The sequence below is a fragment of the Mauremys reevesii genome, linkage group 14 (assembly GCF_016161935.1).
Source record: "Mauremys reevesii isolate NIE-2019 linkage group 14, ASM1616193v1, whole genome shotgun sequence".
Taxonomy (NCBI): domain Eukaryota; kingdom Metazoa; phylum Chordata; order Testudines; family Geoemydidae; genus Mauremys; species Mauremys reevesii.
Window position 1 is genome coordinate 27,313,328 of NC_052636.1, and position 27,140 is coordinate 27,340,467.

Genomic DNA, 27,140 nt, shown 5'->3' on the forward strand with positions numbered 1-27,140 from the left:
TCCTTAGAGGTTTTTAAGGTCAGGCTTGACAAAGCCCTGGCTGGGATGATTTAGTTGGGTTTGGTCCTGCTTTGAGCAGGGGGTTGGACTAGATGACCTCCTGAGGTCCCTTCCAACCCTGAGATTCTATGATTCTATGACTGGTCCAGGCAGAGGTTGTAGGTGGGATGGAAATTGTTGAAATCATGGTGGAATTCCTCAAGGGTTTTCTTTTCCATGGGACTAGATGATGAAGATGTCATCAGTGTAGCACAAGTAGAGTAGGGGCATTAGGGGACGAGAGCTGAGGAAGCGTTGTTCTAAGTCAGCCATAAAAATGTTGGCATACTGTGGGGCCATGTGAGTACCCATAGCAGTGCCGCTGACTTGAAGGTAAACATTGTCCCCAAATGTGAAATAGTTATGGGTGAGGACAAAGTCACAAAGTTCAGCCTCCAGGTTTGCTGTGACATTATCGGGGATACTGTTCCTGACGGCTTGTAGTCCATCTTTGTGTGGAATGATGATGGAGCGTCTACACAGCCAGACAATCCTGCTGTCAGGGTGCCAATGCCTGAGATGATGGGGCATCCAGGAATTCCAGGTTTATGGATCTTGGGTAGCAGATAGAATAACCCTGGTTGGGGTTCTAGGCTGTCTTATTGCCAAGGGACAGAGAAACTCGGCCAGCAGCAGGGAGTGCATAACACCGTCCTAGTGTGGGGGTGACAGCGCCTCCAAGATCCTGACACCCCTGTTGGTTCCACTGCTGGTTGTTTTCCTTTTCTGGTGGGACTTTGGGCAAGTTGCTCCCCCCTCTAGGGCTCCGTCCCCAGCAGTCAAATGGGGATTTCGTACCTTCCCACTATTGGAAAGTGCTGGGAGAATCCCCCAGCCAAAGCTGCTCTGACAGAGCTCAGCAGCATCTGACCATTCAAGGTCGGAGCGCACTGCCCAGGAGGAGGAGTGTTTGGCTCTGGGGTTTCACTTCAGCCCAGTCTAGAGAGAGGGGCCCAGCCATGGGGTTTTGCTCAAGAAAACCAAGTCTCCAATTCGTTAAGGGCGTTTTGAATTCCCATCCTGTGCTCCAAAGTGCTTGGTGTCATTTGCACATTTTAGAAGCATGCTCTCACTCCATTTTCCAAATCATTCATGAAACTATTGACTAGTACCGGACCCCGGACTGATCCCTGCCGGACCCACTAGGTGCACCCTCTCCGTTGGGCAGCCAAACCTGGAGAAGGGCCCTTGGAGTCTGGGCTTTCAACCAGCTCTGCACCCACATGACACTGATTGCAGCTCGACCACATTTCCCTGTTTTTTTTGTGAGAATGTCCTGCGGTACTGTGTCAAAAGTCTTAGTAACCCCAAGATAGATCCCATCTACTGTTTACCCACCTCCACTAGGCCCGGAACCCTGCCAAAGAAGGAAAGAGGCTGGGTTTGGAATGATTTGTTCTTGACAAATCCATGCTCACTCGTCCTAAGAATCAAATTATCCTGTAGGTGCTGCTGACAAACTGATTGTTTAAGAATGTATTCCAGTATCTCTCCAGCTATGGAAGTGAGGCTAGCTAGTCTGCAAGTCCCAGGGGTCTCTTTGTTCCCCTTTGAAAGATAGGTCCTGTCTTGTTCATGGATGGGAAGATGTTCTTTTTCAGGGATCTCAGACGAGAACTGGGGCACAACACCTGGTTTCTTAAGGCCACAAAAATGGAGGCAGGAACCTCTTCTCTCCTGCTGGCAAAGAATCCCAGGTACCGAAAAGACAGAGACTCACATCCCTGAATGGGCTTTAAGAAAGGCAGTGGTTAAAAAGTTTGGCCCCAACCATTTCTTTTTTCCGCAGACTAGACATTTTAGCAAACTTTAGAATTCCTTGGTGCTAAACACCGTGAAACTCCCCTTTCTCCTTCACAGAGGGCTTTATCACCCCTTATCTCACTCAGGCTCACAACTGCCCAGAGTTCAAGAACTGTCCCTGTTCCCATTGGTCCAGAGAAGGGAAATGACCTACCCAAGGGCCTACACAGCAAGGCAGTGGCAGAGCCAGAAAGAGAAGCCACCAGTTCCGACTCCTGTTCTAACGGACAAAAAAACTCCAGAGGCGGGGATAGAGCCCAGGAATTGAAATGGTGGGGAAATTTCATTTAAACCGTTTCTGTCAGAAAATCCCATTCAGACTAAACCAGTTTGTTTCTCGAAATCATAACAAGTGGGATGAAAGTTCTTTGCAAAAAGATTTTGTTGCAAAACAAAAGCATCTCCTGTTTGTCACAGTGTGTTAGATTGTCTCGTCACACACAAAGAGGAGACACTTCGATCTCAAACATTAGATAAGATGCTTCAATCTGAGCTAAGTCATTGCTGCTCTTAACAATTAAAAAATAAAAAAATACAAATAAAATAGATTGTTTCAGCTATTCTATTATGTCATAATCTGCTCTGAGTAAACGTGATAGGACACCTCATATTATGCACTACTCCTAGTGACACTCCCCAATGGATCCCCATCCTTCACCCACCATGAGGTAGGTAGGAGAGGATCATTATTATCCCTACTGGAAAGAGGGAGAAGCTAAGGCTGAGAATGGAGAATTGACTTGTCTTAGGTCACACGGCCAGTCAGTGGCAGAGTTGGGAATAGGACCCAAGAGCCCTGATTTTCAAACTAACCATCGGATCTTGAATTTCAGACATTGAATGACCTGAATAAAGTGCTCTCAGATGAACTCCTGACCAACAACAGTGCACAGGAATTATTCAGCAAGTATTTGAGGAGAGCTGCAATGTTAGAGAGAATCATGAACTGCTCAGAGACCATTAATGCAGAGAAGCAGCAAAATTTGTCAAACACAGAACTGGTTCTGACTTATTTCCTTGGTCTTAAAAGAGACCAACAAGGACCTGAGTCTCCTCCCTGTCAATAACCCCCTGCTCAGCCAATCAGGGTAGAGACTGAGGACAGGAGGCGGAGGGTTCTCACCAGAGAGCCCAAAGGATGGCCCAGGTCACTGGTGGGGATCAAATAAAATTCAGAATAAAATTTGGCCTCCTTAAGCTTGTGTTTTCCATGCCTAGAATTCAACTCTCACCAGATGGATCAGACTGAACAGCTTTCAAACCTTGAGGAGGTTCTTACCTTCTAAAGAGGGACGGCTGTTTTCTAGTAAAATCACTACAAGGGAAGGAGAAAACTCGAAAGAGGTTCCTCCTGGCACTCACGTCTGTGAACCCGAATACTCTCTCAGTCCTCAAAGAGAGACCTGGAGAAGGAGACTTGCTGCAGCAAAGCCACAGGGGTCTCTGAGGTTTCCCTGGCCCCTCGCCCCTGTCCTGCCTGGCTGATGTCAGCATCTCTCTGTGAGGTCACCACCTCCCCACCACCTCGGACCAATAGGCTGAGGTCCTGCAAAAGACCTTTGTGATGTCACTGCCACACCCCTCCCTTGCTGGGCTAATGTCCTGCCCCTGGCCAGGCACTGTGGAGGTTTGAGCTACTCCCTGTGGATCACCCCACTCAAGGAGCGTTCGTTCTAGGCAGAACTGACACCAATTTGTCTGGCTGGGGTGTTCCCTGGAAGCAGAGCACAAGTTTGAAATACGGGCAGCATAGAGCCTATATTCATAACGTCAACTACAAAAATGATACACATCTAGAGATAGCATCATTATAATCAGCCAATCAGAACCTCTCCATAGACCCCCTTACACGACAACCTTTCGACAATATTGGCTGCAAATATAGAACCGTGGTCGCAGCAGTGATCTATACAGTTACAGATTATGTCAATAACATTACAAGAGGTGACACGGCATCAGTGAGACTGATACTGGAATACTGCCTCCAGTTTTGGTGTCCTCATGTGAAAAAGATGTTGCAAAATTGGAGCTGGGGCAGCAAAGAGCCACCAAATGTTGTGAGGTCTGGAGAAAAATGCCTTCTAGGGAGCTACTGAAAGAGCTCAACCTGTTTAGCTGATCAAAAGAAGATTGAAAGGTAACTTCATTGAAGTGTTGAAATGCCTTAATGGAGAGTAAATATTGGGTATTAAAGGGCTCTTTAATCGAGCAGAGAAAGGCCTAACAAGACCCAATGGCTGGAAGATGAAAAGAGACAAATTCATATTACAACTAAGGCACAAATATTCAACAGTGAGGATGATTCACCACAGGAACAAGCTACCAAGGAAAGTGATGGATTCTCCATCTCTTGATGTCATTTCATGAAGACCAGATGCCTTTCTGGAATGTGTTTGCCCCAAAATTAGCTATGGTGTCCTACAGGAGGCCTGTGATATGCAGGGGGTCAGATTAGATGCTCTAATGGTCTCTTCTGGCCATGAAGTCGACTAATTTCTGAAAATCTGAGTATAGCATTGGGAGCAGTGTCTGATGTTTCCCTGTCTAGCCAGCTTGCTGCCTAGAACGAACGCTCCTTGAGTGGGGTGATCCACAGGGAGTAGCTCAAACCTCCACAGTGCCTGGCCAGGGGCAGGACATTAGCCCAGCAAGGTAGGGGTGTGGCAGTGACATCACAAAGGCCTTTGGCAGGACCTCAGCCTATTGGTCCAAGGCGGTGGGGAGGTGATGACCTCACAGAGAGATGCTGACATCAGCCAGGCAGGACAGGGGCGAGGGACCAGGGAAACCTCAGAGACCCCTGTGGCTTTGCTTCAGCAAGTCTCCTTCTCCAGGTCTCTCTTGGATGACTGAGGGTATGTCTACACTACAGGAGTAGTTCGATTTAACTTAGGTCGAATTTGTGGATTCGACCTGATGAATTTGAATTTGTGTATCAACACTAAGGACACTAATTCGACTTTGTGAGTCCACACTAACGGGGCAAGCGTCGACATTGAAATCGGTGCATTCTGGGCAGCTATCCCACAGTTCCCGCAGTCCCCGATTCCCATTGGAATGCTGGGTAGAGCCCCCAATGCCTTCTGGGGGAAAAATGTGTCAAGGGTGGTTTTGGATAACTGTCATCATTCAACCGTCACTCCCGCCCTCTCTCCTTGAAAGCGCCAGCGGGAACTCTGTTTGCGCACTTTTCTGGTCAGTGACAGCGCGGACGCCACAGCACTGCGAGCATGGAGCCCGCTGCGATCATCGCTGCACTTATGGCCGTTGTCAACTCCTCGCACCTTATCGTCCATCTCTTCCACAGTCAGCTGCTGAGAAATCGGGCGAGGAGGCTTCGGCAGCGCAGTGAGGACGTGAAGTGTGAGAGTGGCACAGACCTCTCACAAAGCACGCGATGCGCCGCGCCGTGGAGATTATGGTGGCAATGGGTCACGTTCATGCTATGGGACGGCGATTCTGGGCCCGGGAAACAAGCACGGACTGGTGGGACCGCATAGTGCTGCAGGTCTGGGATGAATCACAGTGGCTGCGAAACTTCAGGATGTGTAAGGGCACTTTCCTTGAACTGTGTGACTTGCTGGCCCCTGCCCTGAAGCGCCAGGACACCCGGATGCGAGCAACCCTGACTGTGCAGAAGCGAGTGGCCATAGCCCTCTGGAAACTTGCCACGCCAGACAGCTACCAGTCAGTAGCAAACCACTTTGGAGTGGGCAAATCTACCGTGGGGGTTGCTGTGATGCAAGTAGCCCACACAATCGTTGACCTACTGCTCTCAAAGGTGGTGACCCTGGGAAAGGTCCAGGTCATCATAGATGGCTTCACCGCGATGGGATTCCCAAACGGCAGTGGGGCTATAGATGGAACTCACATCCCTATCCTGGGACCGGCCCACCAGGCCAGCCAGTATATTAACCGAAAGGGCTACTTTTCAATGGTGCTGCAAGCACTGGTGGACCATAGGGGACGTTTTACCAACATCTACGTCGGGTGGCCAGGCAAGGTTCATGACGCGCGTGTGTTCAGGAACTCTGGTCTGTTTAGATGCCTGCAGGAAGGTAGTTTCTTCCCGGACCACAAAGTAAGTGTTGGGGATGTGGAGATGCCTACAGTGATCCTCGGGGACCCAGCCTACCCGCTAATGCCCTGGCTCATGAAGCCCTATACAGGCGCCCTGGACAGTGACAAGGAGCTCTTCAACTACCAGCTGAGCAAGTGCAGAATGGTGGTGGAGTGTGCTTTCGGACGTCTCAAGGGGAGATGGAGGAGCTTACTCACTCGCTCGGATCTCAGCGAAACCAATATCCCCATTGTTATTGCAGCTTGCTGTGTGCTCCACAATCTCTGTGAGAGCAAGGGGGAGACCTTTATGACGGGATGGGAGGTTGAGGCAAATCGCCTGGCTGCTGATTACGCTCAGCCAGACACCCGTGCGATTAGAAGAGCCCAGCGGGAAGCGCTGTGCATCCGGGAGGCTTTGAAAGCTAGGTTCCTCAGAGAGCAGGGTAACCTATGACTGTCCAGTCTCTTTACAGAGAAGCTGAACCTGCCCCTGTTTCAGTTACTAGTGTCTTTTTTCAGCGGTTACATACCCCGTTCCCCAGGTTTCCCCCCTTCCAACAGACGTTTAAAAATAAAGTTATTGGAACATTTTTAATTAACAAAGTTTTCTTTACTAACGAATTCTCGCTCAAGGGTTACAACAGGGACGCAGACTGTGGTGGGTACGGTGTGCAGTGATGTACAGACCGCTTCTACACTCAAGGACTGACAGGCTCCTGCTCCTACAGCGGTCTCTGGGGGGAGGACGGTTACCGGAGGGTGTGCAGGAAGGGGTGGGTTTGCAGGAAGGGGTGAGGGGTGTGTGGGAAGGGTGAGTAGGTGTGGGGGGATGATGGCTCTGGCTGGGGCTCAGGGCATCGGAGAGGTTCATGGCTAGGGTGGAAGGGCATGGTAAGGGCAGCCTGCCTTGCCATTTGTGGATGCCAGGTGCTCGGACCCTGGGGCAACATACACCTCCCAGACTGACCTGAGGAAACAGACACCTCGCAGAGTGACCCGGGTGCCTAGTGACTGCACTCTGTGTGTGACCTGCTGTTGATCCTGCCCCCATGTCTGTACCTTGTTAATGGTGGCTGTCCTATGCAATTAAGAAACCCCTCCCGCCCCTTCACACAAAGTCTTCTGCAAAGAAACATGACGGAAACAGTAATTAACAGCAAACTGTTTTTAATACTCAACTACACAGTTGGGGGATGAAACTGGGATTTGGGATTGGGTGAGCCAGGAAGGCAAGCAATTCTCATACTTTAGGGAATGAGAGCTGTTTGGTACATGAGCGCTCTGCTGGGGTGGAGTGACAGTTTTCACGGCCCCTAGCGCCCCTCCTTCTTGTGATTTTGGGTGAGGGGGGGACAGGACTTTGTGGCGGGGGAGGGCGGATGCAGATATAGTTCAGGGGGGCTCTCTGCTCCTGCCTGCGGTCCTGCAGAACATCCACAAGGCGCCGGAGCATGTCCGTTTGCTCCCTCATTAGTCCAAGCAGCGTTTGAGTCGCCTGCTGGTCTTCCTGCCACCACCTGTCCTCCCGTTCGCTGTGTGAGCGCTGCTGCTGAGAGAGGGTCTCCCTCCACAGGCTCTGCTGGGCCGCCTCGGCTCGGGAGCAGGCCATCAGTTCAGCGAACATCTCGTCCTGAGTCTTTTTCTTTCACCGCCTAATCTGCGCCAGCCTCTGTGAGGGGGATGCCGGGGCAGTTCGGGAAAGAGCCGCAGCTGTGTGATGGGAAAAAGGAAGTGATTTCCTTGCAAAGATACATGTTTGCGAACACTGAACACAGTCTACTCAGTTTCTGTGAACAAGACCATACAGGGCACCTAATCTCATGTGCTCTCAGGACAAGTTCGAATTTTCGGCATTCGCTTTCATTGCCTGGGGTCTTGCACTGGAGATCGGACAAGCGGGGCAGGACAGCAGAATCCGTGTAGCAGCCAGGCCTGGTAAGCCGTAAACTTTAGGCTGCTTAACAGTTAATGGATAGCAGGGCCCTCCTGCTGCAGGCAATCTGGAAAGCATAAAGTCTGACCCTGATCCAGCCCCTCGCGGCTGTCCCCGGGAAAGATCCCTGTATGCTTTTCCTCTGCAGCCTCCAACATGTGGCTGTTAAACGACAGTCATTGTTATGCAAAGGAAAAGTCAAGCATTCACAATAGTAACATTAAAGTAATTCCCCTAATTAGATGCAGCAGTCGCCGAGCGAGATCACCCTGAGGCAGGTCTCCAGGAGAAACAGAGAGCGAATGTTGCGTGAATCCCTGCACAGACCAGGGCCCTATGCTGCCATGCTGGTCGAGGCGATGCTCCCATTATACCTCCTGATGGCCTGGCGCGGAAGAGTGTGCTTCCACGGAGCATCCAACAAGGCACCTCTCCCCAGGAACCTCCTGCGGAGGCTTTTCGAGTACCTCTATGAGAGCTTCGTAGAACTGTCCCAGGAGGATTACTGTTCGATCCCTATATGCATAGACCTTCTTTTTATATAGTTTTTATTCCTGTTTTGTTAAAAAATAAATGTTTACATGTTTATAGCACTTACCGACTGATCCTTCCCCTGATTCGGAGTCCGGGTTAACGGCCGGGGAGGGTTGGTAGGGGATCTCTGTGAGGGTGATGAAGAGATCCTGGCTGTCGGGGAAAGCAGTATTGTAAGCGCTGTCGCCTGCCTCGTCCTCCACAAACCCTTCCTCATCTTCCCCATCGGCGAGAAACTGCCCCTCGACACTATCCCATCCTCAGAGTCCACGGTCACTGGTGGGGCAGTGGTGGCAGACCCACCGAGAATGGAATGCAGTGCCTCGTAGAAGCGGCATGTCTGGGGCTGGGCTCCGGAGCGTCCGTTTGCCGCTTTGATTTTTTGGTAGCCTTGTCTCAGGTCCTTGATTTTCACGCGGCACTGCATTGCATCCCGGCTGTATCCTCTGAGTGCCATGGCTTTGGAGACCTTCTAGTAGGTTTTTGCATTCTGTTTTTTGGAGCGCGGCTCCGAAAGCACAGACTCCTCGCCCCACACAGCGATCAGATCCAAGACTTCCCGGTCAGTCCATGCTGGGGCCCTCTTTCTACTCTGAGATTGCATGGACTCCTCTGCTGGAGAGCTCTGCATCGCTGCCAGTGCTGCTGAGCTCGCCACGACGTCCACACAGGAAATGAGATTCAAACTGGCCAGACAGGAAAAGGAATTCAAATTTTCCCGGTGCTTTTCCTGTATGGCTGATCAGAACATCTGAGCTCGGACTGCTGTCCAGAGCGTCAACAGAGTGGTGCAGTGTGGGATAGCTTCCGGAGCTAGTAAGTTCGATTTGCATTCACACCTAGCCTAATTCGACATAGCCATGTCGAATTTAGCGCTACTCCCCTCGTCGGGGTGGAGTACCGAATTCGAACTAAAGAGCCCTCTAGGTCGAATTAAATGGCTTCCTGGTGTGGACGGGTGCACGGTTAATTCGAATTAACGCTGCTAAATTCGAATTAAAGTCCTAGTGTGGACCAGGCCTGAGACTATTCCTGTTGGAAATGTAACCTCTCTCATTAGAAATGGTCCAGATCCAGAAACTGTGAACTTCCCCCACTTACTCCGAAGACAACCCTGTATTCGGGTGCAAGTGGCCCCCATGATTTATACCCTACATGTCACCATGAGCTGGAAGAAGAACAACTTGGCCGAGGTGAAGCCCGAGTGTGCCCCATACAGTTCCCCCATATTTGATGCATGGTACCGGGCATTTATTACGAGAACATATTCCTGGGAGAAGGACTAGAAGTGTAGCTGATACCATACTGGGGGGAATAGGAACAGGAACTAGTGCCCTGAACTCCATAGACCTTGAAGCACTATGAAATAAAGTTAGTGCCATGGAAACCCTGCACTGCTCAATAACTGAGGGCAGGAACACCAAATTCCTCAGCTAGTGCAAACAGATATAGATACTGTAGATCTACAGTGGTCTACATGGCAGCATATAAATCATACTTTCTGGGCAGAATATGCTACCATGAGAGAGATCGCAGATAAAACTGCCATGGCTCTGTGGTGCTCAGAACAACAAATCCTTTCCATAATGTTGATGGAGAGGGAAATGGACTGGGTAAGGGCCAAGGATATGATGGTCCTAGCCCCGTTATTGACACTCCATCAAAGTAATCTATTTACACCATATATTGCTGGATGGTACAAACCATTACATTCTTACCTTAATGTACAACAACTGAGCGGAAGTATTTCAGTCCAAGTGCTAAGAGCCCGAGATGCACAGGTAACTACAGTACTTTGGCCATTCTCAGCACTGCCAGTAATCCAAGGACAAGATATTTGGGTTCCCCGGCTAGCTGGAACTTACATGAATGTTAAAGGGGATATAATAGACCATAGAGGGTGTGAGGAGTGGTCCCCACAACAATGGGTGTGCCACACACTTCCTGTCCTGGAGGAGCCATGCTCCTCCAAAACAGAGAATTAGTTACATGTTTCTGGGATGAAATGGATAATTCCTCCACCAAAGTATATTTTAATGGAAAGAATTGTCTGTGTTGTAGGTCTGGAACCTGTAATATGGCAAAACAAATTTCATTCAGATCCCCCGGTGCAGAAATGTATGTGTAATGTCTCCATACTACATACCCCTAAACTAGTATTCTATTTTCCAACATACAAAGAAAAAGAAATAGATATGGGGACCTTGGACCTGGAAAACCTTGACCCTGATTTCTCCCTAGGCATTAATTGGACAGGCCTATATGGATGGATGTACAATAACAAACAAATTAGTGAACTAACAAAATCCACTCGAGAGAAAATCCAAACCAGAAGTTTGGCTATCCTCCATGAGGGAGGAGAAATACTCAGGGTGGCTGAACAGGCAAAACAGTTAAGTATCCACCACTGGTACGATGTGTTTAAAGGCTGGTCACCCACCTGGTCAGCAGTCCTAAATATAGTTTTCCATCCCATCATTGTTCTATTAGTAACCCTAACGGTTCTGTTAGTTCTAATGCTCTGCATGTGCTGCTGGATAAAACAGATGTATTCCAAATTAAAACCACATTCTGAAATCATGACCCAATACATAGCTTTGAAACAGAGATTTTACATGGTGACCACTCAAGAATTGTTCTTGAGAGGTCAAAAGGGGGACAATGTAGAGAAATCTCTATAAATCTTTATGACGTTGCATTGTGTTATTTTGTATTAAGTATCTTTCTGTATTGAGTATCTTTATGACATTGCATCTTGCATGATGTTATTTTGTATTTCATATGACTTGGCATTGGGCCTCTCTATTTTCATACAACTTTGTATTAGATCCCTATATAGAAAATTGGTAGGAAACTTTGTATCAAATGTTATAGCCCCTAAGGATAGTACAGTTAAAGTAAAAGAAACATGTGCCTTTTTGCTAGAAGTAGAATAAGATCCTCCCCCCCCCCCCACTCTGTAATCAATTGCCCTCTTGACTGAATGAGGTGTGAATGAGTGAGGCTTGGAAGACACCCACCTCCAGACAGCTACAACAGTTGCAGAGGGAATGGGAGCCAGAGCAAAGGACAATACAGCTTGTCAAGTGGGCCCAACAAAGAAGAGCAGACATATTGACGGCCTCAGGGATTAGAAGCCAGCACCTTCTTTAGAAAACACCCTCTGTGAGCAGCACTGGGACAACACCCAAAGAAAAGCAGCACAAAGACCAACGGACACAGACCAATGGACATAGACTCATTCTGGTCTAGATTTGCATAAGAGGGAAGCTGCTATAAATGTGAGGTGTCTTGCAGGAGGACCCCGGGTCTCGTCTTGTCACCATCGGAGCATCGATCCGGATCGGCAGAAGCCCGGCTCCACCCCTCCCCCATCTAACTCACCTGGCCAGTGCAGTTAAGGGGAGCAACTAGTTGGTAACAACAGCAAGACGGAGTGTGTGTGTGTGTGTGTGTGTGTGTGTGTGTGTGTGTATGCATGACTGATATATATCATATGCATATATTGTAGAGTATTAATTAATACCTGTACTACTAATAAATGTGGCGTTTTGCCTTAATCCCCCTGAACAGATCCTGTATAGTACTTTAAGTACAACAGCCTTATGGCATCACTTGGCCTTGTCCCCACTGTAATGAATAACATGCTGCTGCTAAGGGTTGAACAGCATCATGTTCAGGCAAGGAAATAAAGTCCTTCTCTTGTGTTCTGTTTTTTGAATGGCAACTTAAGTGCTGAACCTGAGCTGAAGCCCAAAACAACACCAAGGAGAAAATCCCCTAGGAAGAAGGGCTCCTTATCTCCGAAGGACAAGAACAATGAGGGGGGAGCAGGTGTTCATTAGCACCTGCCTGCAGCACCGTTCACCTGGGATGTCACAGCCACTCACACTTGCCCCCAGCTACTCCCCACAGGGGGGTAAGGAGACATTGTCTCAGCCCACACTGGAGGCACAGGGCACCCCCCCATGCCAGGCCCTGGGGCTGGGCTAGGCCCAGGCTCTCAGGGCTCCCCAGCCCTGGCCTGTGAGGCAGGATCCAGCAGCTCCAGCTCCCTGCTCAGGAAAAAAAAGGACCCAGGCATCCTGCCCCCACACCGCCTCAGTCACTGGGGGGGGAGTGCCGAGCCCCAGCAGCGCAGCGCACGCACAGGCCGGGGAATGGCGCCCCTCCCCCGCAAGTACTAACCGTCCCCCAGCCCGGGCAGCATTCCCGGCACAGACCCTCCAGACCACAGAGAGGGCGGCTAGAGCGGCAAGCACCACCCGAGCCTCCGGATGTGTCAAGCGAGCCGCTCACTCTCCGGCACGCGCTGCACCCCCCGCCCATCGAGGTCATCCGAGGGAGCAGCTGGGGGGCGTGAGGTGGGGAGAGAAGATGGGGCACCAGGAGGGGACACAGGGAGGGGGTGGGGGAAGGGCACTGGGAGGGGAAGGGCATCAGGAAGGGGAGGGGGAGGGAGCGGTAGAGGGAGGGGAGGACCCAGGCATCCTGCCCCCCCACCGCCTCAGTCACTGGGGGGGGGGGGGCGCAGAGCCCCAGCAGCACAGCGTGTGCACAGGCCGGGGAATGGCGCCCCTCCCCCGCAAGTACTAACCGTCCCCCAGCCCGGGCAGCATTCCCCGCAGAGACCTCCAGCCCACCGAGAGGGCGGCTAGAGCGGCAAGCACCACCCGAGCCTCCGGACGTGTCAAGCGAGCCGCTCACTCTCCGGCACGCGCTGCACCCCCCCGCCCATCGAGGTCATCCGAGGGAGCAGCTGGGGGGCGTGAGGTGGGGAGAGAAGATGGGGCACCAGGAGGGGACACAGGGAGGGGGTGGGGGAAGGGCACCGGGAGGGAGGAGGGGAGGGGAACAGATGGAGGCACTGGGGCAGGGCACTGGGAGGGGCAGGGCATCGGGAGGGGAGGGGAGGAGCGGTAGAGGAGAGGAGGCCCGAAAGCTAAGTGGGGGCCATGGGGGGCAGAGAGCAGCAGGTTCACCCCATAGCTCAGCTTGGGGAGTGGAGTGGGGGAAGCCCATCTAGCAGTCTTCTAACTCCCCTCCCCCCAGCAGCGAGCTCTCCCCCCCCCCGCCACCCTCCCAGCCCCTGTGGTGGGCACCATGCTGTCCCAGCAGAAAGCCAGCCTGGCCGAGCCCCGCCGTGCCAGCCCCCCAGCCCCCGTGCGAGTGTGCGTCCGCCTGCGCCCCTGCAGCCAGGGGGACCCCTGCATCCGCAGCCTGGATTCCCACTCCGTGGAGATCATCAATTGGAGGAACAAGATGGAGACTATACAGTACGAGTTAGTGGGGTGGGGTGTCCCCGGGTGGGGGTGCCCCTGGGCTGAGCTCCTCCCTTGCCATCACAGGATGCCCTACCCTGTTCTCCAGGTTCGACACCTTCTATGGTGATCGAGCCACCCAGCATGACATCTACACCAGCTCCGTGCGGCCTGTCCTGTGCCACCTGCTGGAGGGGCAGAACGCCATTGTGCTGGCCTATGGAGGTACCGGTGCTGGTGAGTGAGGGGGAGGCTGAGCCCAGAGGCGGGGCAGGGGGCTGTGGAAGTTGAGGAAGTCATTTCTTGCCTCCCACCCCAGGTAAGACACACACCATGCTGGGCAGCCCAGAACAGCCAGGTGTGATCCCACGGGCGCTGCGGGATGTCCTGCAGATGACACGGGAGGCGAGCCGCTCACCCGGGGCTGAGGAGTGGGACTTCTCCGTCTCCATGTCCTACCTGGAGATCTACCAGGAGAAGGCAAGTATGGGAGTGGGGAGGACAGGACTAGGGGTGGGGGAAGAATTGTCCAGCCAGCTGCTGGACCCACTCTTGCAGATCCACAGGACGGGTACTAAGACCCCAGCTTTGGAGCAGTCTCTGGGAGGGCCCCCTTCATTGAGCCAGACTCCCAAGGGGTCCAAATCTTCCTCTAGGGGAAGCCACAGGCCCCACCACTTCCTTAGGCTGGAGGAGCCTGCCGCCCCCTGAGTCCCGCTGAGACCCCAGAGGAGACTTGTACCATCTCCGGCAGCATTTGCAGAGCCATGCAGCTAGCGCTGGTAAGAATGGGTTCATTAGCCGGCTGGACAGTGGGGCAAATCCTTGGTTAGCCAGAGAGGGAAGTTACAGCCCAGCCCATCCTGGTCAGCCTGAGCCCCCTGCTCTGACCTCCCCTTGGCCCGGTTCAGGTGTGTCCCCAAAGCCCTCAGCAGCTGACCTTTAACCAGCGGCACCTCCCTGGTCCTGCTTCTCCAGCTGGGCAAACGCTGCCGAGAGGTGGGCCGGCCATGGTCTGCCCAGGTGACTGAGGTTGCCATTGTCTTCTCAGAAACACCACTGATTGGCTCCAAGCTGTCTGGAGCTTAGGCCCCTTCACACCTGTGGGCTGACAGACCTTCGCCCCACTGCGTGATGGTGCAGCATAGAGGGGAAACCGAGGCACACAGGCTTCATCAAAATATGACCCAATTCCCACCCACCAGTCCGGGTGGGGCTGGCAGGTGTATGTGGGGGGTGAACCAGGAGGGAGATGCACTGGTAGGTGTCCCCATTTGGGGGAGACAAGGCCCTGCACCCCCCGGTTTCCTGCGATTGACCATGACTCTCAGCCAGCCAGTAACAGCAAACGTTTATGAGATGACAGGATCACAGTTCGAAACAGAGCTTGTAGGTACAGACAACAGGAGCTGCCTCAGTTAGGTCCATCTTGGGGGGGGGGGCAAGGAGGCCAAGAGCCCTATCTGGGCTCCCCTCCATTTTCCCAGCCAGCTCCAAACTGAGACTCTCCAGCCCCTCCTCTCTGGCCTTTGGGGTGTGGGGGTGCTGGGAGCCCTGACGGTCCAAGATAGGGGTGGGGGGGCTGGGAGCCCTGGCGGCCTGGGGTCGGGGAGTGGGGCGGGGGCAGCCTTTCCCTGATGTTCCCCCAACTCAGGTGCTGGATCTGCTGGAGCCGTCCCAGCAGGACCTGTCGATCCGGGAGGACCGGGACCAGAACATCCTGATCCCAGGGCTGACTGAGCGGGAGCTGAGAAGCTTCAGGGACTTTGAGCGGCACTTCCTGCCGGCCAGCCGCAACTGCATGGGAGCCTCCACTCAGCTCAAGGACGGCTTGAACCGCAGCCACGCCGTGCTGCTGGTGTGGGTGGCATGGAGCCAGCGGGTGCCCCCCCCCACTGCTGCCACGTGGCCAATCTCTGCCTCGTTGACCTGGCTGGCTCCTTGGACAACCGGTACACTGGCAACCGCAGCCTGCGGCTCAAGGAGAGCGGAGCCGTCAATGCCTCCCTACATGTGCTCAGCAAGGTCGTGGAGACCCTCAACCAGGGGCTGCCCTACGTGCCTGAAGCAGGGTGGACCCTGCTCCTGCCCTGAGGGGTTTAAAAGCAGCCTGGCAGGGCTTGAGAGCTGCTGCTCTTGGCTGGGCTGATTGAGGGAGTGGCTGCAGGTGAGGCCACGCCCCAAGCTGAGCAACAGCTGGCCCCTATAAAAGGCCAGGGAAGCTAGAAGCCAAGACAGTCTCTCTCTGCATTCAGAGGGATAAGGGCCTGACTGCAGGGAGCTGAGATAAGGTACCTAGGGTGAAGCAGGGCTGGGGAAGGCTGAGGAGCTGGGGAGCTCCAGCCTAGAAAGCCCCAGGCTGTGGCCTAGCACAAGGCCAACTGGTACTAGGGGTTGCAGAGGGCAGCCCAGGGGTAGGCCAAGGTAGCAGGTCCAAACCCCTTTGCCTGTGAGGAGTAGGCTGATACTGCAGTCTGCCCCAGAGTGTGGGGCTAGACAATGACTGGCAGTAGCTGCTACTGAGGCAAGGTGGGGCTAGAGGGTGGGGGTTCCCTGAGGGGGGGGAGACCCTGAAAGAAAGGGGTTACTGCTAGGGGGCAGCACCCCATGTGAAAGGGCACCAGGTCCAGGGAGGGACATGGGGGCCAGAAGACAGGCGGATCACCGGCCTGCAGAGAGCGCTCCAGCACTGGACAGAGCTAATTCCTGGAGTTACCAGCAGGAGGCGCCGCAGGGGTGAGTCCAACCCATCTACAGTGCTGTACCGTGAGAGCAAGCTCACCCGCCTGCTGCAGGTGTGCTGGGGTCCTCCCAAGGGTGGGGGAGGAGTGGATGCTGGGGTCCAATCCTGGAGGGGGGTGGTGCAAACAGCAGGACGCTGTCCTGGCTCTGCTCCCACCTGCTGTTCTCCTGCAATGGAGCCGGGAGCTCTTGGGCGTCAGAGGCTCAGCATCAAACTCTCAGATGTGGGGCCTGGAACAGAGAGAGCCAAGGGGACAAAAACCAGATACGGGGAAGGGGCAGCACCAGATGCACAGTCCAATGCCCTGCCCAGCTCTGCCAGCGTGGGGGGACTGGTGCAGGACTCCTGGGTTCTCTCCCGGCTCTGGAAGGGGAGTGGGGGCTGGTGGGTTAGAGCGGGGGCAGCAGGCAGGTGCTAATGAACATCTGCTCCCCCCCTGTGTTTCAGCCAGAGCCATGGCAGAAGGTCCCACTCACCTGCTGGAGGTTTGCCATCAGAAACTATCCAACTTCTTGAATGAAGTGGAGCATGAGCACTTGGCCTGGCTGCGGGAAATTGAGTTGGAGGCCAGGAAGATGTTCGATAGGTAGGACCATCTGGGTGGCAGAAGGGCTCGTTCGCAGGCTGTTCTGTCTCTCTCAGCGGTCAGTACTATGGATCCTTCTGACTTGTGCCACAGGCATCTCCTGAGTCTTGAGCCTATCTGTGCAAATGCGCCCCTGTGAAAAGCAGTCTTTGCTTGATGTTTTCCTCCTACTGTTTTATAGGACTAGCCAGTGGGAACTTTTAACCATCGCAAGGGAGAGTTCTTAGGGATTGGTTTATAAGGCCAGTCTCAGTGAGATTTAAAACTAAAGGCTACTGGGGAGCCTGGCTTTTCCAGATGCTAGTATAGTAAGCGGAGGCAAAAAGAAATGTTAGTAATTTACCTTATCTCTATGCTGGGCAGTTTGTTTTAGCCTCTAGTGTTCAGTGTCTGTGGTCTTGCTAGAATGTCCCCAAGCTGCTGATCAGAAAGACTTCATAGAATCTCAGGGTTGGAAGAGACCTCTGGAGGTATCTAGTCCACCCCCCTGCTCAAAGCAGGACCAAACCCAACTAAATCATCCCAGCCAGGGCTTTGTCAAGCCTGACCTTAAAGACCTCTAAGGAAGGAGATTCCCCCACCTCCCTAGGTATCTTGGCCTTATGGCATCACTTGGCCTTGTCCCCACTGTAATGAATAACACGCTGCTGCTAAGGGTTGAACAACATCATGTTCAAGCAAGGAAATAAAGTCCTTCTCTTGCGTTCTGTTTTTTGAATGGCAACTTAAGTGCTGAACCTGAGCTGAAGCTCAAAACAACACCAAGGAGAAAATACCATCGGAAGAAGCGCTCCTTATCTCCGAAGGACAAGAACAATGAGGGGGAGCAGGTGTTCATTAGCACCTGCCTGCAGCACCGTTCACCTGGGATGTCACAGCCACCCGCACTTGCCCCCCTGTGGGGAGTAGCTGGGGGTAAGGAGACATTGTCTCAGCCCACACTGGAGGTACAGGGCACCCCCCCCCCCCGCCAGACCCTGGGGCTGGGCTAGGCCCAGGCTCTCAGGGCTCCCCAGCCCTGGCCTGGGGGGCAGGATCCAGCAGCTCCAGCTCCCTGCTCAGAAAAAAAAAAGGACCCAGGCATCCTGCCCCCCCCACCGCCTCAGTCACTGGGGGGGGAGTGCCGAGCCCCAGCAGCGCAGCGCACGCACAGGCCGGGGAATGGCGCCCCTCCCCCGCAAGTACTAACCATCCCCCAGCCCGGGCAGCATTCCCGGCACAGACCCTCCAGACCACAGAGAGGGCGGCTAGAGCGGCAAGCACCACCCGAGCCTCCGGATGTGTCAAGCGAGCCGCTCACTCTCCGGCAGGCGCCGCGCCCCCCCGCCCATCGAGGTCATCCGAGGGAGCAGCTGGGGGGCGTGAGGTGGGGAGAGAAGATGGGGCACCAGGAGGGGACACAGGGAGGGAGCGGGGAAAGGCCACCGGGAGGGAGGAGGGGAGGGGAATGGATGGGGCACTGGGGCAGGGCACTGGGAGGGGCAGGGCATCCGGAAGGGGAGGGGGAGGGAGCGGTAGAGGGAGGGGAGGCGCCCAAAAGCTATGTGGGGGGGCCATGGGGGGCAGAGAGCAGCAGGTTCACCCCATAGCTCAACTTGGGGAGTGGAGTGGGGGGAAGCCCATCTAGCAGTCTTCTAACTCCCCTCCCCCCCGCCGCGAGCACTTCCCCCCCCCCCCCCCAGCCCCTGTGGTGGGCACCATGCTGTCCCAGCAGAAAGCCAGCCTGGCCGAGCCCCGCCATGCCAGCCCCCCAGCCCACGTGCTAGTGTGCGTCCGCCTGCGCCCCTGCAGCCAGGGGGACCCCTGCATCCGCGGCCTGGATTCCCACTCCGTGGAGATCATCAATTGGAGGAACAAGATGGAGACTATACAGTACGAGTTAGTGGGGTGGGGTGTCCCCGGGTGGGGTGTCCCCGGGTGGGGGTGCCCCTGGGCTGAGCTCCTCCCTTGCCATCACAGGATGCCCTACCCTGTTCTCCAGGTTCGACACCGTCTATGGTGATCGAGCCACCCAGAATGACATCTACACCGGCTCCATGCGGCCTGTCCTGGGCCATCCGTTGGAGGGGCAGAACGCCAGTGTGCAGGCCTATGGATGCACCGGTGCTGGTGCTGGTGAGTGAGGGGGAGGCTGAGCCCAGAGGCGGGGCAGGGGGCTGTGGAAGTTGAGGAAGTCATTTCTTGCCTCCCACCCCTGCTCTGGAAGGGGAGTGGGTTAGAGTGGGGGCAGGTGCAGGACTCCTGGGTTCTCTCTCTCTCCCCAGGACTCCCTGGGGGGCTTGGCTCACAGCGTGATCATAGCAAATGTCGCCCCGGAGCTACACTTTTACTTTGACACGCTGAACTTTGCTGCCAAGACCAAGCAGGGGGTGAACTGGCCCTTTAACCCAGGAGACGCTGCAGGCCCCAGGTAAGGCACGGCCAGGCTGGGCTCCATGGGGCTGAGGGATCAATGAGGGGAGACCCCAGCCTGGCCTCACCCTTCTCTTCCCACAGCTGCACCTCCCGAGGACCCTGGAGCTGGCAGTGAGGGTGCTGGCCCTGGAGCCAAGAGCCCTCCTGAGGAGGAGCCCCCTGAGGCCGAGACCCTCAGGTGAGGGGTGGGAGCCCTGGGGAGGGGCTGTGGGGGGGAGAATGGGGGGAGTCGCTGGGCTAATGGTCTCTTGTCTCCCCAGCTCCCTGCTGCCCCTGGAGCAGCTGGATCCAAGGCTGTTGCAGCGGCTGCTGGCGCTGGAGCAGCTAGAGAAGCAGCGGGGGGTGGGGGGGTGGGGAGATGGAGGCTGCCACTGCTCAGCATCCCCAGGCAGGAGCGGGTGGCCCTGCAGCCCCAGCTGGAGGAGATGCGCCGTGAGGTGCAGGTGGGTGAGCCCCACATCCCTGAGGACTCTAGAGCCCCACCCCATAGCCTGTTCCCATAGACAGCCCCACAATGCTTCCCTGGTTCCCTCCAGCCTCCAACCCCCTTGTGCCTCCCCACTGACATGGCCTCCCCTGCAGAAGCTGGAGGAGAGGCAGAAGGAGCGGGAAGCCATGGCTCTGCTGGACAAGGCCTGTCAGCCCAAGCCTCTGCACCACAGCGAGGCCCCTGCCGGGGCCCAGAAACAGGATGTGGTCCTCCTGCTGCAGCAAGGTAAGGGGGCTCAGGGCCCCAATCCTGGCCTGCTCTAACCACTAGACAGCACTCCCCTGTAGAGAGAACCCAGGAGTCCTGGCTCCCAGCCCTACCTCTAACCACCAGATCCCACTCCCCTCCCAGAGCTGGGATAGAAACCACTGTGACAAAGTGGGAATGTTTTTAATCTTTCATCTGAATATGATGGTGTCTCAGTGTCCCCTATGTAGTTCTTACTACCTAGGTGGTGGGATAAGGGGGTGGGATTGCTGCAGAGCAAGGGGCCAGTGCACCTAAATGCCTGGCACTCTGTCTCCTAGCAACTGATGGCCTGGGCCCCTTCTCTGCAAAGGTGCCAACTGAAGGTGTGGGAGACAGAGGTCAGGTGACCTCCTGGCCCGGGGAAGGAGCTGAGCAGAGGAGGGAGGTACTGGAGGGGGTTGTTAGTCTGGAGCTGGCTGGGGATGAGGAATGAGGGCAGACGTGGGGGTCTGGCTCACGGCCCCCCAGAATGGACCCGGCCGAGGGGTCCGGTTCGCTGTATCTACAAGCTCTGTTTTAGACCCCGTTCCTGTCACCGCATAAGCCTCTGTTTTACTGGCTGGCTGAGAGTCTGACTGCAAAGTGGGGGGGCAGGACCCTGTGGCCCGCCCAGGACCCCGCCGGGGTGGGCTCGCTGTGGGAAGTGCACGGAGGGGCAGAGGATGCTGAATGCTCCAAGGTCAGACCCAGGAGGTGAAGCCGTGTGAGTTTCCTGCCCTGCAGACAGTCTGCTCCAAGGGGGAGGAGGCTCCCCAAAGTTCTGACTGGCTTGGTGGGGAGCAGTTCTACAGCATCGCCCGGTGACTCCGTGACAACCAGGCGTCCTGGTTCCCAGCCCCCCGCTCTCTCCACTCTAACTACTAGACCCCACTCCCCTCCCAGAGCCAGGATGGAACCCAGGAGTCCTAGCTCCTACCCAGCTAACCCTGCCCCCTGCTCCGCAGGGCAGACCCCCGTTGGGCAGCAGGCCATGCCCAGTGGAGCCGAAGAGATCCTGGCCATACAGAGGAACCAGGTGAGAAGGGCTGGGCACAGGGTGCTGGGGGGCAGTAGGGGTGGAAATGCATCAGGGGGCAGAGTTGGGGGGTTGATCGGTGGGGGGGGGGCAGCAGGGGTGGAAATGTGCCAGGGGGCAAAAATTAGTCCTGCTAGTGAAGGCAGGGGGCTGGACTGGATGACCTTTCAAGGTCCCTTCCAGTTCTAAGAGATTGGTATATCTCCAATTATTACCTATTACCTTTATTACCGTGGCCTTATGGCATCACTTGGCCTTGTCCCCACTGTAATGAATAACATGCTGCTGCTAAGGGTTGAACAGCATCATGTTCAGGCAAGGAAATCAAGTCCTTCTCTTGTGTTCTGTTTTTTGAACAGCAACTTCAGTGCTGAACCTGAGCTGAAGCCCAAAACAGCACCAAGGAGAAAATCCCCTAGGAAGAAGGGCTCCGTAAGAGAGAAGGACGAGAACAATGAGGGGGGAGCAGGTGTTCATTAGCACCTGCCTGCAGCACCGTTCCCCTGGGATGTCACAGCCACCCGCACTTGCCCCCAGCTACTCCCCACAGGGGGGTAATGAGACATTGTCTCAGCCCACGCTGGAGGCACAGGGCACCCCCCCCACGCCAGGCCCTGGGGCTGGGCTAGGCCCAGGCTCTCAGGGCTCCCCAGCCCTGGCCTGGGGGGCAGGATCCAGCAGCTCCAGCTCCCTGCTCAGGAAAAAAAAGGACCCAGGCATCCTGCCCCACCCACCGCCTCAGTCACGGGGCAGGGGGGGGGGGGCGCAGAGCCCCAGCAGCGCAGCGCACGCACAGGCCGGGGAATGGCGCCCCTCCCCCGCAAGTACTAACCGTCCCCCAGCCCGGGCAGCATTCCCGGCACAGACCCTCCAGACCACAGAGAGGGCGGCTAGAGCGGCAAGCACCACCCGAGCCTCCGGACGTGTCAAGCGAGCCACTCACTCTCCGGCACGCGCCGCGCCCCCCCGCCCATCGAGGTCATCCGAGGGAGCAGCTGGGGGGCGTGAGGTGGGGAGAGAAGATGGGGCACCAGGAGGACACAGGAGGGGGTGGGGAAGGGCACTGGGAGGAAGGGCATCAGGAAGGGAGGGGAGGGAGCGGTAGAGGGGAGGACCCAGGCATCCTGCCCCCCCACCGCCTCAGTCACCGGGGGGGGGTGGGGCGCAGAGCCCCAGCAGCACTGCGTGTGCACAGGCCGGGGAATGGCGCCCCTCCCCCGCAAGTACTAACCGTCCCCCAGCCCGGGCACCATTCCCCGCAGAGACCTCCAGCCCACCGAGAGGGCGGCTAGAGCGGCAAGCACCACCCGAGCCTCCGGAGGCGTCAAGCGAGCCGCTCACTCTCCGGCACGCGCCGCGCCCCCCGCCGCCCATCGACGTCATCCGAGATGGCACCAATCGCAAAGTGCCCTGCCGGAGCGCCATGTTCATTGGCTTCCACCTCTGTCCGTCACGGCTGGGAGGGGGCGATTACCCTAGGATCCCGCCCCCCGCTACTGACCAGCGGGCTCCGCACCACTCCGGACTCTAGTGGCTAGAGAGGCCTGTGCTGGTCTCTCGGAGGCGGGCTGCGTACCTCGTGGGATGCTCTGTGATTGGGCAGGAGGGGTGTGACGACACGCGTGTCGGCTGACGGTTAGCTTTGAACATGGAGGCGGGGAGCGGTGCGCGCCGCGCCCCAGGACAAGGAGGGTTCCTGCCACGGGCCTGGCCTGGGAGTGCACCGGCGGCGCCGGCGGGCGGACAGAGCCGTGGAGGCGGTGTCAGGCCCCGCGCACCTGCCCACGGCCTGTAACCGCCAACTGGCCGAGTGCCTCCGGCAGGCGGACGCCATCGACCTGCTCTGGCTGCGCGAGACCCGTGAGGTAGGAGCCGGCTGGGGGAGGGGGGAGCCGGCCCGGCGCTAGGCGGGTTGATCTAGAACCGGGGGTAGGTCGGAGTGTGCTGGGGCGGGGAGGTGAGGAGACAGGCAAACGGGGGCAGACAGCAGGGGACGAGCAGGTGGGCGGGTGCGCAGCCGGGAGAGCAGTGTCAGGGGGGCGGGAGAGGGAGGAGGGGCCAGGGGGGCGAGCGAAGGGCGAGGATGAGCGGGGGGAGGGGTGTCGGACGGATGGTGAGGAGACTGAGCAGGGAGGTGAGCAACAGGGATGAATATGGGGGGGGGTGAGGAGGCAACCTGGGAGGAGGCTGATTTGTCCTGGGCCCTGCACCCCCCTAGGGACAGCCTGGCCAGTGGCCTCTAGTTCCCTCATCCTGGCAGCACGTTCCGCCTGGGTCGCGTGGGACGTGTGCGAGGGGAACTGAGTGCTCTGCGTTGATTTATTCATGTGCTGTCGGGGGCTCACTGCTGTAACTGGGAGCCCGTTCTAGTCTGCCTCAACAAGAAGCAGGGAGGCCACAATTCAAACCTTTGAGAGAACCTTTGGGTGGAAAGTAGGGGCCATGGGGGATCTTGGTGTGATGTGAGCAGAGGATTACCTAGGACATCACCTGTTCCCTTATCTCATGCTGAAGTCTAGCACCGCTGCTGGCTAGTGACAGTCGAACCTCTGTGGTGAATGTAGCATAGAAATCGCAGACAGTGTTGCTTGCCCAAATGCACCCTATGCAATAACATACTCATCTTGGGGTAATGCTTCTGACACACAAGCAGTGCCCCACAGTTCCTCTCCTGCCCCTAGAAAATGGGGTGGCTGAATCAGCACTGCTGCTTTGTCTCTCCCATTGCAGCGGGGCTGACCACCTTGCTGAGCCACTGTTTTACTGGGGCCCTTTGTGCCCTCTTCCAGGGAGGTTTGTATTGGCTCTGGTTGCAAGTGCCCTGGTGTGTTGTTTCTGGCTGCCTATGGCCACCCAGACTGCACCAGAAAGGAGCCCCAGCAGATGGGTATAATCTGAGCTTCCCATCCATTGCAGGAGAAGGAGCGGCAGCGGCTGGAGAGCCAGAGGAGGAAACAGGAGGCCGAGCAACAGCGAAAACAAAAGCAATTTTTACACCTATAAGATGACTTATTGGGGTACAGCTCGCCCTTGTACATGGCTACTCAAAGTTTAATTGAGAAGATGAAATTTGGTGAAACACACAGAAACTTGATTTAATACAGACAGTTATAACTGAAATCATAGGCAAGGATCAAGCCACATACCAGTTAGACTAAGAGAAGTATAGTAAAGAGGGGCTTGTACGGTGCGGACTTACAAGTTATGACACCAATGGAAACAAAGATTGAGGCGCAAGGGAGGCCCTGCTTCAGTTTACACTGTCTCGGGGACCTGACAAAATGAAAAAATGGTCACTAGGAGAGGTAATTTATCCACTTCCTTATGGTAATAGGATGGCGATATACCATATCTGCTGCTTTGCTCTGATTACAATAATGTCAATAGCTGCCCCAACCCATATGTGACCTGAAGTAGGAGTGTTGAAGCCAGAGGCTCAGTCTCAGGTGTTGAAGCTAAGTGGCCTGTCCTTGTGGAAGAGTGGGACCCCCTTGGGGGTCTAGTGCACTCAAGGGGCACCTCCCAAGGACTGTTTAAAAGCCAGGGCATTGCACAGATCCTATGGATCCATGACAGTGCCAGAGGTTCAGCCTTATGGGGAAAAGATACAAAACAAGAAAAGGATCTAAATGCATATTTACCATTGCTCCCTGTCAGTCCTCATGGGAATCCCTGATCTGTTCCAGTGTGTATTAAAACCGTCCTCTAAGGCTCACCTAACCATCTTAAGATCTGTTTCTTTATCTGGTGGTGATGGGCACTATCAGGACAGGATTTACTTGCTAACAGCCCAATAGCACCTTATTTCAGTGTGACTGGTTTGGGATGTGAGGATGTGACCCTTCGCTTCCCAGCTTATGGCTGCCCCTGCTGCTTAGCCAAAGGCCTTAGCCTAAGAACAAGGCCTCAGACGATCCTAGTGAGAGAAGGCCCAGACACAGGCAGACTGAGATTTTGATTCTTTGTTTTATGCCCCTGTAAGTAGCTAAGTGATAAAAATACCCCTAAGTTCTTAAACTATAGGCTTTACAGGCAGGCCTGGATATCTCTATTCTAACAGTGGGGTCTACCCCTTCCCCCATTCTGTGTCTGGCTTGTCTATTTAGATTGTAAATTCTTCAGGGCATGGCCCAGCTACTATTCTGGGTTTGTACTGTGCCTAGCACAACGGAGATCCACTGTTAGTTGGTCCTTAGGCACTAACGTAACTAATATGATTTATAATAACTCTCCTCCCACTTGGAGCCAAGGAAGCTGGTCTTGGGATGTTACTGCTTAAAAATGAGCTGGGGAGTAAAATCATACAATATACCTTGTGACAAGTATCCCACAAATTCCACTGACCTCCCTTGTTTTCTTTGCCTTGAGTAGGGTTTCCAGTTTCCAAACCTGATGTGATCTCGCAGCTGGAATGAGGGGAAGAGCCCTGGGTGCCAGACCTCCAGGGCACTGAGAAAAAAGTGCTCCTGAGAGCTGCCTGCACAGGTAAGGAATTGGTTAAACCAACTCAAAAATTGTCAGTGAATGCAGGAAACATTCGGGATGCCCTACAAAGACCCTGTGAGCTCTCCAAGTTCAGGATTGTTCCCTGCAGATGTGGAATCATTATGGCAGATGTCACTCATGGCTTCCCTCCTATTCTGACTGACAACTGGCAGCAGGTCCCTCCCTGATCTCACTTTCCCCTGAGTGTTCTGGTGAGATGCAGACCAAAACTGATCCCTTCCTCTCTCCTCTGGGGAAGGGTTTGGGGAAAATCAGCCCCTGATAGGATTGATCTCTCCTGCACATATTTTGGTTTGTTCCCCTGTTTTTCCATTCCTCTCACTGATATTTCCTTTCTCTCAGGTGCGGGGAGTGACCTGTGTCTGGATTCTCTCTGTCTCCCATCAGGTGATGGGATGGTGAGTGAGACTGGGGAGGAGAAATCCCATCAGGAAGATGCTGAGCAAGTAGAACCACATTGGATATTATCAGGAAGATCCAAAGGGAACAATTCCAGGAGTTGTGCACTCCCAGAAAAAGCAAAAGCCTGTGAGACTGTGCACAGGCCAGAGGAGAACTTCAGTAGCCAATCAGACTTTATTACCCGTGAGAGAATCAACTTGGAAGACACACGCTACACCTGCCATGAGTGCAGGAAAAGCTTCGGTTACAGCTCAGTCCTTATTAGACATCAGAAAATCCACAAACGCCTTGACTAGGGCTGGCCAAAGATTATTTTTTTTTAATCACATTGGTTAATTCCGTCATAGTGGTCTTTGCACCATCTTCACCGTGGTGTCTCAGCTCCCCCAGATGAGTTGCCTGCTTCTCCCTTGTGCAGCTCACCCTTCTTTGGGGTCAGTCCTGTGATCTTCTCTATCAACTCCTTTCCCTTTGAATTGAAGGAGTGTGTGTCCCTCCAGCCAGGAATATTCATCAGCTCCAGGTGACGTTATTGATAGAATCTGGGACCATATAGAACATGGTTGTAACCAAGGTCCTGTAGTGGCACCAAATCTTATGTAAAGGGGGTCATATAAGGTGTCTAAGACCAGGTTATGGGTTGCTTACAGACAGCATAATTATAACCAGCATGTGTCATTTTTTTAGTTGAAATTATGAATATTGGCTCTATCCTGTCTGTATTTCAAACTTGTGCTCTGCTTGTGGGTTACATCCCAGACAAGTTGGTGTTAGCTCTGCCTAGCCTGCTTGATGTCCCATTAAGGACCATCAGCTGTACAATTGACCCATGGAGAGAAGGCAGATACGCCTTGTGACTCAGCAAAGTATGCAGGGACTGGCCCATGTGACCCCAGACTCCATTTTGCTGTAGTTTTCCACAGTAAGGACAAAGAGGTTCTTACACCTGGAAAAGAGACTATAAAAGGCTGATGCCTCATCTCCATCTTGTCTTCAATCCTGTTTCTTACCTCTGGAGGGACTTTGCTACAAACTGAAGCTCTGCACAAAGGACTGACTGACCCATCCCAGCGGGGGATGTTCTCCAGAGACTCGATTTGAA

At 54.7% G+C, this 27,140-nt stretch overlaps 1 pseudogene; it reads left to right on the forward strand.

The window, feature by feature from the left end:
* The first annotated feature begins 13,474 nt into the window (after window positions 1–13,474).
* LOC120381571 lies at window positions 13,475–24,133 on the forward strand (annotated as a pseudogene).
* Window positions 24,134–27,140: the final 3,007 nt, after the last annotated feature.